Below are 13,979 nucleotides of genomic sequence, written 5' to 3' on the forward strand. Positions count from 1 at the left end.
AGTCTAAGATCTATTATTAATTAGTAGATTCAAAACACGATGCATGTTATTAAGGATGCTACAAAGACTACATAATATTGAAAAATATGAAACTAATTTAGACAACTTAAATGCACCCTAAATGTTGCTACAAAGCATTCTTAGAAACAATGATATTCTTTGGCCCATCACACCCCCTCTCTATTCCTACTCCCAGAGCCATTGGCTGTTCCTTTTTAGCTGTGGCATATTTTTTTTTTAATGCCTCTTAATTATCTTTCAGCCAATGCTACACACTCTTACAAAAAAGATTATAGCTCAGAATGACAAGAACTTAAATCATTAGAATATAACTTTCTCATTAGAAATTATAAATCAGATCATATTACTACTATGATAGTCTAAAAACAACATAGAACCTTTTCAATAACATGAGAAAGTAATAATTGACGTTACATATGAATGAGATTACTCATTTGTATTATAACATCCCATCCCTATTAGATTCTATCTTCCGTGGGATAAAGAAGAAAGAACAACATTCTTTGAGTCAAGAGACCTGGGTTGTGGTTGCATCTGTAACACTTATCCAGCTGCTTGACCCAGAAAAAGACACTTGAACCCTTGTCTGGACTTTGATTTTTCTCTGTAAAATGATCCTCTGACACTTCAGCAAACACTCAAACACTCTTATTAAGGAAGACATTCACTAGTCCTGTATTATTGATCGGTCATTAGTTTCAACAAAAATCCATTGATAATTGGATAATTTTAGTCGTAGCACAATTAAGGCTTTCACACAATTCTGCGCAATACCAGGAGTGCCTGCATGGAGTTTTCTAGAGTGAAAGTGAGGGTTCTACTAAGTTTTCATACATTTTCAAAAAATTACTAAAAACTCTGAAAAGTATATCATTACAATAGATTATTTTGAGAAGCCTATGTATGTTTTCTTTCTTCACCTGCCAACAGGATTACTTCAAGCCTTCTTTTCGATTCCTGTCTCTCTTTACCCTCAAATTATCCCCTGTATCTATTAGCATGACAAACCAAATTCTCTCCAAAAACTACTTTAATCAAAAAAGTCACTTATTTCGTCTCACCCTCTGTTTCCTCCTCATCTATAAAACTAGTATAATAACAGCTAATTTCAAATGTAAATTGACTATGACTGTTTTAGAACTCTTACATAATACACTTATATCTGGCCAGCTGTGTTTGGTCTGTAGAAAGAACTTAATAAATAAGTTCATTTTCTGCTTATGGCTTTAAAATTCAAAAGTTCTTGATACTATTATATCAACACCCCTATTTTTCTTTAATTGTTCTCCACATCCCATCCCCAAAATATCTAAACTGTAATGTAGCACCATCCAATAGAACTTTCTGCGACGATGGAAATGTTCTCTACCTTTGATGTCCAAAAGAGTAACATGCCTACTGAATACCTGAAATGTGGCTAGTGTGACTCAGAAACTAAATTTTGATTTTGTTTCATTTTAATTAATTTAAATTTAAACCTAGATAGTCACATATGGCGAGCGGCCTTGTTATACATTCTAAGCATGGTTTCCTCAATATTCTCAAGGATATGTTTTTCTAACTTTCTCCAATATACGCTCTATTTCCCCTCCGTTAACAGGATTCTTTTGTCTTAAATAATAACCTCTCTTTTTTCTATCAATTCAAATTTTATCCAGCCATTGAGGTCCAATTCAATTGCCACCCTCTACTCAAAGCCCTGGACTACAGCTTTAATTCAACAATTTCCTGTCCACATCGGTCATCTCCATTTTGCCACACTGTTATCCTGCACTTCCTTACATTTTGCCTTGTTTTGTTTACAGGTTGTTTTGTCTATTTGTTTTGGCTTACCTCTAACCCCAACAAGGAATGACAGAAGGAGAAAAGATTAAATTGATTTGTCCCTCAGATCACCTGTTGAATGATAAACACACAGCCATACACACATATGCACTGCATATATTGTGCAATACCTAGTTTTTAATTGACAAGAGCAAAACAATTAGAATTTATTAAAATGCTATACCCTTAATGTGATTTCATAATTGAAGAGAAAGCCAAGATCTTAGCAGACTCCTACACATTGACAAAGTTACCAAGATAGTTCATTTAATCCAACTTTCAAGTAAAAAATTCAAGGGGCTGTTTTAATCCATCTTTCCATTTTTTGAAAGGACCCAAGGGACTCTAAAGATTGGCACTTATCTTATTCACTTTCTCCAAAGAGAGAGCTTCCAGTCCTTCTTCTGTACAACACTCAAACTTCAAGACAGAAAACGTTAATTTCACTATATTTTTTGAGTCATATTCTAAATTTTAAAAGAAAGTGCTGCCCTCTTGTGAAATGAGGTAGAAGATTTATCATTTCACTGACAGTTGAGTAAATATTGCAAAGGGATTAAAAGTTAAAATTTAACATGAAAACAAAACAGAGTTTATCTCAAAGTTGTATGTGTTTCCTCTGAGGTCTCTGCCTCCCGCTCTTGGTTAATTTTCCAACCAAATGAGGAATGGATCATCATGTTGAACTGCTCACATTTGTACTATAACTGAAAAATAATGAATGACTAGTATATTTTCACAATAATAGATATAAAAGATTGTAGCGTTTTGTTGGGTTTTTTTGCTGATTAAGATTTTCCTTGAGAATCTTTTGCCAATCTTTCTCCTTTTTGTTTTTTTTCTTTTTGCTTGAGGAAGACTAGCCCTGAGCTAACATCTGTGCCAATCTTCCCCTATTTTGTACGTGGGATGCCACCACAACATGGCTGACGAATGGGGTAAGTCCACACCTGGGATCTGCAAACCCGGGCTGCTGAAGCAGAGCATGCCAAACTTAACCACTATGCCCCAGGGCTGGCCCCTGTAGTTTTTTAATGTTGTAAGACTGAAGGAAGAGTGGGAGCAAGAGCCAGTGAAGGAACAGACGAGTCAGTGACAGCACTGCAAATCTCAAGCCAACTTACTCTATGACCTCGGGCAAGAGTTTAACTTGTCTTCAGCACACTTACTTACATATCAAGTGAGTATTTTAATAATGCCCCAACTGCATAGATTTATATTGAGATTTAGTGAAACAGCAGAGGTAAAATAATTAGTATAGTCCTTGTCACATAGTAAGTGTTTATTAAACATTATTGAACCAATAGTCATAATATTACCATAAATAAGATTACATTCATAACAAGCATTTAAACAATGCAGTCCCTCCAAAAGTCTTAACAATTGCAATGTATGTCATCCTTTATTCAGGCATCTATTATGTGGCACAGGTTGTAGGTACCATGAAAAACAGATATAAAAGGACTATTGTGAAGGATCTTATATTCTGAGTTATCCATGAAAATACATGGAAAACCAGTCATGATTTCATGAAGAACAAATGTAAGCAGATTCACAATTCACAGAAAGGACTGCTATAATCTCATGGGCGTTAGAATCCAATTAAACGTATTAGTTTACTAATACTTTACTTGAGTCATACATAATGGATCATCTCAAGTCTAAAGGTACTAAGAACTAGAATAGGAGAGAAAACCCCCGAACTTAGTGTTATTTAATAGCGTTTCCCATTTCCTCTTTCCATAGAGTGTGCTTCTGAGTATGAGATTTTGCTTTCCCTCCCATCCTCTCCTCTGGGACTGGGCTAGAAGAAGGATGAGAGGTTGGTTGGACGCAATAGTATAGTAAGAGAAAACTAAACCATCTTCACTATTTCTCCAACGTTAGCAAACGTGAGTAATTCACAAACCAATTTTCATGACCCACCACATTGGGACACACATGTAGATAGCTATCACTTACATATGAATATTAGGAACAGGTGCACCCATAAAAGAACACGTTTAAAATCTGGAACATTCTTTGATTTGATTCTCAGCACACTAAGGGAGTTGTCTATTTAAAGTAACCTTTAGGAAACTTTTTTGTAACGTAGAAGATCTTTTGTCAAACGAAAAACCAGCTCGTGATATATTTGTTTTAGCAGTTTGAATCTTTATGCGTGAAAAGCTTTCTTAACTTGGGAAAACATCCCATTTCTTGATTAGTATTATGATAGAGAATAAAGGAAGGTCTGGAAAGTGAGGTGAAAAAGCGCTTTAAGGAAGAGTATGGATCTTATATTTAGTAATATAATACATTTTGGTACAGCTTCCTTAAAAAAATCCCTTTTTAAAAAAAACCTATCAAAATGCAGGAATAACAAATCATACTTTTCTATTATTCTAATTAGTTGCTTCTCTGTTCAAATAGCGAACAGCCACAGAGGCACCTAGCAACATTTTGGTGAGCTAATTGAGAAAAAAATCTCCAATTAAATGTTAAGGAAAGAAAATTAACAGGCACATGATTTATAACATTTTAAATTAAATAATGCTTTGATTTTACTAAACTTCAGCAAAAGAAATGTTGACTCATTATTATTATACACATAAGGGAATGCTTCTAACAAATAAATGAAGGACAAAAGGTAGGAAAATATTTTCTTCAATAATTTTTCAAGCTGAATACAATTACATTACATTGTAACCACTAATTTTCTTCATCTTGTAGAGGAGGTGGAAGTTTGACAAAGTGAACTGTTAAGTAAGTACAGTAAAAGCGAAGAAGTCGACCTAAGTCTTGTTACCATTTACTTAATCAAGTAAAACAGATCTGTTCAGTGACCCATATTAAAGATCAACGAGAAAGGTTTTCAAGTTCAGAGGATAAGAGAAATGCACCCCCAGAGCGTGTGCTAAATAATAAGTTTTCAATAAAAGTGTGTTGATTCAATGTGATGGACCACTGAACACCATTTTGACATAAATTTTTTTAAAGAGTTGCTTTCTCCCTCCTCCCCTCACTGGCAGTCAAAGCTACTCTGGCATCTCCCATTTTCTGGCTCATTTTATCTCAGTTCTTTCAGAGTCTTATGTTATTTCCTCTAACCCTTAAGATTCTGTCTCCTGTCATTAATCAAACAGCTAAGGTCAAACTACCTTGTTGACTTGTATCAACTACTTTGTTAATATTGCAAAGAACCATTCTACCATTTGGATCATGTTTCTATCATTTACCTAAATTTTTGTATTTTCTCTGTTCTTTTTCACATTGATCTAGGAGCAAGACCCAAAGAAGAATACAAAAGTTGTCTGAAGCCATTAAATTTAAACACATCTTCAAAACAAAATACTTCATAACTAAACAGTATCTAAGTTCTATGACTACTTTAAAAAAAAGTAAACTACAATTCTATTGCACTAAATAAGTAACTTAGTCTATCTGTCCTAGTACTAAGGACAGACAAAAATAACTCAAGGTATAGTATTCTCAAGGAAAAAAATTACAAGTGAATAAGTATTCAGTTTAATCACTGGCATGGATATATTTCCAGGACTTTAGAGAAATTTATCACAATTAGATTTGAATTCATTATCACTATTTATTGAAATTGAGATAAAGTTGGTGTCACTGATAAACTAAGAAATATGAATGATTATTTTTTAAAAATAAAACACTATGAAAAAATATAACTAAAAAACTGTTAGGGAAAATATAAATTAGGCCTCTAAAGATAAATGTATGACTAATATATAACCAAATACATAATTAAACATATAACTAGCTATCATAATTTTTCTCATTTTTAAAGCCTTTTGGATTATTATCAGGATATCAACAGTTTGTAAAAGTAAATACCACATGTGTTATAAATTTTTTAAAATTTTTAATCACTCAGAGGAGAGAGAATTAATTTCAAATACCCTGATATTTTATACCAAAAGCCTAATTCAGTTTAGAAAATTACTGTAACTATGTATGAAATTCTATATTTGGATCTCTGGATCCAAAATGACATATAATCATCTAAACTAGTCATAGAGATTTTTTCAATACTAATTTTGGAGTTCATCTAAAATGGCATAAGAGGATGAAGATGAGGAATTTTTACTACAGTCATGTACCATATAATGATGTTTCAGTCAACGATGGATCACATACATGACGGTGGTCCCATAAGTTCAGTACCACATCGCCTAGGAGTGCAGCAGGCTGTACCAGCCAGGTCTGTGTAAGTGTACTCTGTGATGTTTGCATGACAAAATTGCCTAACAGTGCATTTCTCAGAATGTAAGCCTGTCGTTAAGTGACGCATGACTGTAAATGAGTTTCATATCTGATCCCATAGGGTTCTGTTTTTCCTAGACATGTACTGATTTGCTTTAGCAATTGTGGAGACACACTTTAATTCACATATATCCCTCCTTGGCAAATGTAAAAATAAATCAGAGTCTTTTGTGACACAATATCAGGGAGAAAAATTCCCCACTGATTTTGTGCTTTTCAGGAAGATGAAAATAATTAACTAAACCACAAATATGGCAAGCCATACATACCACAGACTCAACTGTACACGTAAAACATAATTTTAAAATGTGTGCGTGCATGTGTGTAGTATACAGTAGCACAGTTTTTGATCCAGCCTCAGGATCGCTTCAGCAAAATTAACACAAATTTTTAGCAAAAGCTAATTATTTACAAAATAAACAGAAACTTGCATACTTCCATCAGTACTATCCAATCCAATCTACTCTCTCACCAGACAAAGTTAAACTCTAAAGTCATTGCCTTCCTTTTTTTCCCACATGCAATACTTCAGATCTTAACCTAGATCTTGGGTATTTGTAGATCCCTTAAAATACATTATTTTCCAGTCCTTTCTGATAAATCAAAATTTAAACTTCCAGAACAAATACAGTTAAAATGTTCTTATTACCTAAAGCAATCTACAGATTCAATGCAATCTCAATCAGAATCCCAATGACATTCTTCTCAGAAGTAGAACAAAGAATCCTAAAATTCATATGGGGCAACAAAAGACCCCAAATTGGTGAAAGCAATCCTGAAAATAAAGAACAAAGCTGGAGAGATCACAACCCCTGACTTCAAAATATACTCCAAAGCTGTAGTAATCAAAACAGCACGGGCACGGAAAAAAACAGACACACAGATCAATGGAACAGAACTGGAAGCCCAGAAATAAAATCACACATCTATGGACAGCTAATCATTGATGAAGGAGCCAAGAAGATACAATGGAGAAAGGAAAGTCTCTTCAATAAATGGTATTTGGAAAAGTGAACAGCCACATGCAAAAGAATGAAAGTAGACCATTATCTTTCACCATACACAAAAATTAACTCAAAATAGATTAAAGACTGGAAGTTAAGGCGTGAAAACATAAAACTCCAAGAAGAAAACACAGGCAGTACACTCTTTGACATCGGTCCTAGAAGGATCTTTTCCAATGCCATGTCTACTCAGGCAAGGGAAACAAAAGAAAAAAAACAAAAACAAATGGGACTATATCAGATCAAAAAGCTTCTGCAAGGCAAAGGACATCAGGAACAAAATAAAAAGGCAAACTACCAACTGGGAGAAAATATTTGCAAACCATCTATCCGACAAGGGGTTAATCTCCAAAATATATAAAGAATTCATACAACTCAACAACAAAAAAAACAAACCAACCAATCAAAAAATGGGGAGAGGATATAAATGGACATTTTTCCAAAGAATATATAGAGATCGCAAACAGGCACATGAAAAGATGTTCAACATCACTAACCATCAGGGAAATACAAATCAAAACTACCATGAGATATCACCTTACACCAGTTAGAATGGCTATCATCACCAAGACAGAAAATAACAAATGTTGGCGATGATGTGGAGAAGAGGGAACCCCCCATACATTGCTGCTGGGAATGCAAACTGGTGCAGCCACCATGGAAAACAGTATGCAGATTTCTCAAAAAATTAAAAACAGAAATATCATATGACCCAGCTATCCCACTACTGGGTACTTATCCAAAGAACTTGAAATCAACAATTCACAGAGACTTATTCAGCCCTATGTTCATTGCAGCATTATTCACTACAGCCAAGATGTGGAAGCAACAGAAGTGCCCAATGACTGATGAGTAGATAAAGAAGATGCGGTACATACATATAAAATGGAACACTACTCAGCCATAAAAAAAAGACAAAATCGTCCCATTTGCAACAACATGGATGGACCATGAGGGTATTATGTTAAGTGAAATAAACTAGACAGAGAAAGACAAACACCATATGATTTCATTCAGATGTGGAAGATAAACAAACACATGGACAAAGAGAACAGATTAGTGGTTACCAGAGGGGAAGGGGGTTAGGGGTGGGCATAAGGGGTAAAGGGACACACATATATGGTGACTGACAAATAATAATGTACAACTGAAATTTCACAATGTTATAAGCTATTATGACCTCAATAAAAGAATAAAAATTTAAATATTTAAAAAAAAATTAGGGGGCCGGCTGGGTGGCGCAGCAGTAAAGTGTGCACATTCTGCTTCAGTGGCCTGGGGTTCACCAGTTCGGATCTTGGGTACGGAGATGGCACCGCTTGGCACGCCATGCTGTGGTAGGCGTCCCACATATAAAGTAGAGGACGATGGGCACAGATGTTAGCTCAGCGCTAATCTTCCTCAAAAAAAAAAAATTTTTTAACTTCCCTTCCCCCTTTATAAGCCCTCTATCCCCTTCTTCTGTGAAATTTTCTCTAAATCTAAAATGGCAATACTCATGGATTTTGCTTTCTAGACCCCATCATTCCCTGAGGGACAAGAGCCCTTGATGACACAGAGTCCCTCTACATTCTCTCTTGGAGTTTACCTCCACGCATCAACAAATTTTCCTCAACAATCTACCATTATTTTCCCTCAAGCTATATGATTATGTTGGATGGAAGGGGTACTGAAACAGAGTGCTTTGGGTTCTGATAGACTCCATGAGAAAATTAAAAGTTCGTCTACGTAAACACAGAAGGAGCAAAAAAGTACTAAATTAGGCTCATGGTCAAAATTTTCCTGATTATATAACATCTCTTTAAGAAGGACATCCATAATACATTATTGCTTAGCCATACATAGAAACTATGCAGGGAAATCAATATGATAAAATCATCCCAATATTTATTCCCTTAATTCTAGGGGTGACTACACTTTATATTCAGAATAAAACAACAGCCCTATTTGAAAAATTCTCCTCTTTCGTGGGCTGAGCCTATTGTACCAGTGTTTTCTTTTAATTCTCCCAAAACAAAGATAGCATTTCCAGTTAGAAAGATAAGAAAATGGGAAGCTACAGAGTTCCTTGAGAGGGTGGAGGAGGTGGGTAGATTTGTGACATTTTTCCTCCAAAATGACCTTCTGTCACTGTGCATACAACAGCTGGAATCGAGCCGTAAGCCCTGCAACTTGTCTGAGAGTGAGGAAAGCCAACACATAACTCAGAAATTCAGAAACATCCCTCCCAAACCCCTCAGAATACATCAGCTCTGCCTCTTCGGATTGGAGTTAGAAAAACAAAAGATCACGTGAAAAAAGACATTGATTATGGCGAAAATGATGTCCGATTAGCAGGAAGTTAAAGAGAAATGACTGAAAAGAAGACCTAAAAATGACTAGAACAACTAAGAAAAAAACAAGCTTCATACAATATGTACAACTTCTATGGACTCATGCTACAAAATAAAACCACACCTGTAAAATTTCCTGGCTCATAATACAGGGTATTTGTACAAGTAATATACATTTAAAAGAAAATTAGCCAGAATGAAAAACAAAAGTTCAGACCACGCTTTTGCAGCTTTTTAACTGAGTCAAAATTGGCTAACCCACACACAGACAGTAATTAAGAAAACATCATCATTTTTTTAAAAAGGGACACACACTCTATGCCTTGTTTGCGGTCTCATTAACTTGGAATAAGTACCAGTCAAAGACAAACAGGTTTTACATACCATACTAGATGTTAATTAAGCTAAATATAGTTGCTAGTTTTATATTCATGTAAACACCTGCATTGCCTGTGTCAAGACTCCTGAGCAATAAGATTTCTGTGAACCTAAAAGCATAAAATCAACCACTCAGATATTAATTACCTTATTCATGGGAACATTATTCAGGTCTTGGGTATTTTTGCTTGAATAACTGAGTTCAGCTCAGTTGAATTTACTGAAAGAACAGAACCAACTCAAACTCTAAAATTACTATTTTCTTATATCACTTAATATAAGCATCATATCAAGAATCTATAATTATCTTAGGACCAAGGAATAATTTCAATTATGATCATTGGTGAGAATGTGTTAGGATCACTAGGATGCTAACATTTAAGGGAATTATCTTTCTTAATGCATCTTCCTCAGTTCCAGAAAAATATTCCCCTATTTCATTTTATTTACTTATTAGTCTGAAATAGATATTCTTTGTCCAAGAACTTCTGGTCTTTAAATAAAAGAGGAAAAAAAAGACTGGCAAAAGAAACTATTCCAACTACATTAAATGAAAATAACTCTAGTACATTTTGGATTTCAAAAACAACAAAGATCACAGTTGAGAAGCAGTTCTTTTCAAAACATTTTGATCTATAACATAAATATTGGGACCATGTTGGCAGACTTTCATACAAACCCCTAATATCACCAGTTGTTAAAACAAGTATTTATATACCAATTTTCATGAGACCAGAGCTTCGAACAAATAAATATAAACTATACTCACGATTACATACCTCCCTGCTCAAATCTGTATGTTGCAAGATGCTCTATAAGGGACTTAAAAACTAAATAAGATAGTCTTTTTCTGGCAATTTCTCAAGAAATTGTAAGCTAATAATCATAGAAGAGAATAAACACAAATTTTATTTATGATGCCTGTTGAGAAAATAGATGTAAAAGAGAGTTTAGACTTTGTGCATCGAGTAGTATATTTCTGCAGATAGTTTCAAGCTCAACAGTAAACTATAAATTTTGTGAGTTCTTTAGTGTTATACCAAAGGATACTCTCAACATATTATGTTTGGGTTGGATGTTAGAGGTCTTCTAGTCTACTTTTACATAATGATTCAATTAATATAACGATTCCATATCACTATATTATTAGAAGTATGATCACTATAACAATCAATATAATGATTCCCTCTATAATATACTTTGTAAGTATTTTCCAATTTCCATACGAGCATTCAACACAATAGAGAACTTGTGTCTCTATTGCCACTGCCAGGATCATCCAAGACTTTACTGCTCAACTCTTCCCAGGTCTGACTTAATTTTATCTTTCTGTACCATTTTACACTGTCGATACTCTCCTTCAAGTGTTCTCATCTCTTGGTGTATCATATATTCTAAATTTTATTGCTGCAGTTGGCTATTTCTTCCAATGAACTCAATGCATCAGATTCCAAAATTTCTTCCTTATATTAAAGCGGGAAAGTTTCACCTGCCCCTTCTGCTGCTGTCACAGAACAAACTCGCATTTTCAAAAGATGATCCTTCCTGTAGTTGAACGTAGTTATCATGACTCCCTTGGTCTCCTCTTCTTTTTTTCTAGAGTAGGATACTTTCTTTCAATAGGGCATTTTTCCCATGCTCCTTCTTAGCACTAGATTTTAGAGCTTTATCTTAATGTTGCCTGCATGGTCTCTGGCACATGCTGGAGCCTTTCCGGGGAGCAGCCCCTCTCTCTCCTTCTGCTGATAATGCCTCATGCCTCTTTGGTGAGGATAATGCCAACACATGCTTCAGAATTGTCTGCAGATGATCACTTCTGGAAAGCCTGCTTTGATATCTCAAAGCTGAGTAAAGTGTCCCTCCTCCCATTTCACATAGAAACTCCCACAGCAGCATCCAGCAGATAGCCCTAATAAAACACTTACCACCTTGTCTGTTTATAGGCTTCATGATTCAAGAAATATTGATAGTAAAAGTAATAAGACAAGAAAATAAAAGTAAAGCACAACAGGACTTGATGGATGTGGGGGGTGATGGAGAGAAAGCATTCAAAAATGATACCTAAATTTACGCCTTGGGTGACTGCATAACATTAGGAGATACAGTGAAAGAAATGGATTTGGGTTTTAAAGGATCTGTGAAATCACCAACTTGAATGTCCAGTAAGCAGTTAGACATAAGAATTTAGAGCTCAAGAAAGATAAGGGCTGGAAATAAAGACTTGGGGGTCCTCAGCAAATACATAGTTACAGAGGCCAGGGGAGAGTGCACCAAGTGAAAATGAAAGAGGTTTGAGGACAGAAATCTGGAAAATTAGTTAAATATTGCACAAAGGAGAGAAAGCCAACAAAGAATAAAAGGAAGAAATAGCTAACTGCAGGAATAAAATTACAAGTACGTGAAGCTGAAAGACAAGAACCCTTGAAGGAGAGTACTGTCAGTGTAAAATGGTACAGAAAGATAAAATTAGGTAAGAGGTAAGCAGTGAAGTCATGGACGATCCTGGCAATGGCAATGTTGTTGTGGTTGAAGCAAAAGCTAGATTGTGTTACACTGAGAGCAAATGGGAAGTGATTGATATCAAGACAATGTGAGCAGAAACTGTTTCAAGAAGTTTGTGAAAGAAATGACAAGTGAATGAATGTTACAGACAGCTTATCCTGACAGATCCATAAAACACTAAAAAATAAAGTTGGCTGAGTGACCCACTAATAAGTGTAAGAATGTAATAACAATAATTCTAGTTCTATCTCTTTTAATTAAATAACTGGAATCCTAGCACTAAAGTTACTTGATACTGATAGATGGGCCAGTTCACCTCATTGCTCTAAAAGGATCACAATCAAGAGACACAACTTAACACATGGGCATTCTATTACACAAGAAAAACAAACAAAACACACATAACTTCCAAAAATAATTTTTAAGAGGAATTTTTTTCTTTTTTAAAGATCGGCCCTGAGCTAACATCTGTTGCCAATCTTCTTCTTTTTTTTTCTTCTCCCCAAAGCCCCCCAGTACATAGCTGTATATTCTAGTTGTAGGTCCTTCTAGTTCTACGTGGGACACCACCTCAGCATGGCTTGATGAGTGGTGCTAGGTCCATGCCCAGGATCCACACTGGTGAAACCTCAGGCCACTGAAGCAGGGCATGTGAACCCAACCACTCAGCCATGGGGCCGGCCCCCTAAAATAATTTTTAAATATCATTGGTAATGCAGAGCACTAAGTAGTAACTGATTAATTGAAACTCAATTCTAATCTAATTTTCCAAACAGATATATCCTAGACCCAATCTCCTTGCTAAGAATGGGTACTATGCTATTAAGAAATTCTACATCCAATGGCAGACAAGCTCAGATCTACGATAAGTGACTTTCTTCATTGTTGAACAAAAATACTAGTGATTTACCATCTGTGGATCCATGTTTAAGAGAAGCACTGAGGTTCCAGAGATAAGCAGTCCTGAGGGTAATAAAACCAATATTTACACATTCAGAACAAACACTCCAGACTGAGAGAACAATAAAACCCACGAAATATATTTTCTATTGAAATACAGTGCCAAAGAACAGACACAGTGTAATTACATCAACCAGGATGACGACAGATGCACAAGAGCTTATCTTAAGGATGAAATGGTCACAGTCTTTAAATAAAATTACCCTGGTCTTCAAAATTGTTTCAAACTTTTCAACCAGAAAATCTTTAGTGTTCTTTTAAATAGTGCTCTCATTAGATAAAGAGCTTTCCTGCGTTTTTGTGAACTATATTAACCCTCTGGAGTACTTCAGGACCAACCACCATGTTGAAAAGGCAACTTCCTAAACATTATCTCGATATTTAGAGCTTCCAAAGTACCCAAATTATACAAACACAGAATAGCATCTGACAATAGCTGGTGCATAAGGTCAAATATATCTCTTATTAATCACAATTATTAAATTCTCCTGTTCACTAAAATTGTCTACATGGGTCACATAAAGAAGGCTTAATAAAACAAAACACCATTTTTTTAAAGAGAGAGGACAAATTAAACCAGGAAACTGAGGCTATAGTCGGCAACTGTAATGAGCACAGAGCTCCTGGCAATTGTGAAGGAGTCCAGAGCTCCCTGGCTGCCCAAGTCAACAGGAAAGCAGAAACTAGT

The 13,979-nt window shown here is 35.3% G+C and overlaps 1 protein-coding gene across 40 annotated transcripts in view; it reads right to left on the bottom strand.

The window, feature by feature from the left end:
• The window catches only part of UTRN (utrophin), a 478,290-nt gene that overhangs the window by 167,298 nt on the left and 297,013 nt on the right, over nt 1–13,979 (bottom strand). The window lies entirely within an intron of this gene.

Source organism: Equus caballus, chromosome 31 (genome assembly GCF_041296265.1).
Source record: "Equus caballus isolate H_3958 breed thoroughbred chromosome 31, TB-T2T, whole genome shotgun sequence".
Lineage (NCBI taxonomy): Eukaryota > Metazoa > Chordata > Mammalia > Perissodactyla > Equidae > Equus > Equus caballus.